This window comes from Schistocerca americana, chromosome 2 (assembly GCF_021461395.2).
Source record: "Schistocerca americana isolate TAMUIC-IGC-003095 chromosome 2, iqSchAmer2.1, whole genome shotgun sequence".
NCBI lineage: Eukaryota > Metazoa > Arthropoda > Insecta > Orthoptera > Acrididae > Schistocerca > Schistocerca americana.
This window is the reverse complement of record NC_060120.1, coordinates 782,850,017-782,851,006: the sequence shown is the minus strand read 5'-3', so window position 1 is coordinate 782,851,006 and position 990 is coordinate 782,850,017. Positions and strand designations below refer to the sequence as shown.

The following is a 990-nucleotide window of genomic DNA, read 5'->3' as shown; positions in this document are numbered from 1 at the left end:
CTAGATTTCCAAAAGGTTTTTGACACTGTACCTCACAAGCGCTTTGTAATCGAATTGCGTGCTTACGGAATATCGTCTGTCTGTGATGGGAAGTGGTTTCTGGCATTCAAAAGGTCGTGTTATACGCCGTCTGCTTTTCCTGATCTACAAAAACCACTCAGGCGACAATCTCAGTAGCATTCTTAGATTATATATATGACGGTAGTATCTTTTCCCGAAAGAACAGTTACCGTGGATGACCATGCAGCTTTGCTAGAAATGAAATGGTAATTAAATAGACACCCTAGCTGCAAATAGGCGTTGATACACTTCATTGGGGACATGTTGAAAATGTGTGCCCCGCCCGGGACTCGAACCCGGGATCTCCTGCTTACATGGCAGACGCTCTATCCATCTGAGCCACCGCGGGCACAGAGGATAGTGCGTCTGCAGGGACTTATCCCTTGCACGCTCCCCGTGAGATCCACATTCCCAACATGTCCACAACACTACATCTATTAGGCGCACTACGAATGTAGTGTTGTGGACATGTTGGGAATGTGGATCTCACGGGGAGCGTGCAAGGGATAAGTCCCTGCAGACGCACTATCCTCTGTGACCGCGGTGGCTCAGATGGATAGAGCGTCTGCCATGTAAGCAGGAGACCCCGGGTTCGAGTCCCGGTCGGGGCACACATTTTCAACATGTCCCCAATGAAGTGTATCAACGCCTATTTGCAGCTAGGGTGTGTATTTAATTATCATTTCATTCTTAGATTGTTTGCAGACGATGCTGTAGTTTATTGTATAGTAAAATCAAGATCAAAACCTACTGGAAAACGACTTAGATAAGATACCAGTAAGGTGCGAAAATTAGCAAGTGAACCTAAATAATGAAAAGTATGACGTCATTCACATGTTTGCTAAAAGGAATTGGTTAGAATTCGATTACACGATACATCAATCAAATCTAAAGTCTGTAAATTCAGCTAAATAGCTAGGAACTACAATT

The 990-nt window shown here is 44.4% G+C and overlaps 2 non-coding genes across 2 annotated transcripts; one reads left to right on the top strand and one right to left on the bottom strand.

Annotated features, from left to right (window-relative positions):
- Positions 1-335: 335 nt before the first annotated feature.
- Trnat-ugu lies at positions 336-410 on the bottom strand. The gene has a single exon. It is a non-coding gene; the product is annotated as a tRNA-Thr (tRNA).
- Positions 411-597: 187 nt separating this feature from the next.
- Trnat-ugu lies at positions 598-671 on the top strand. The gene has a single exon. It is a non-coding gene; the product is annotated as a tRNA-Thr (tRNA).
- Positions 672-990: the final 319 nt, after the last annotated feature.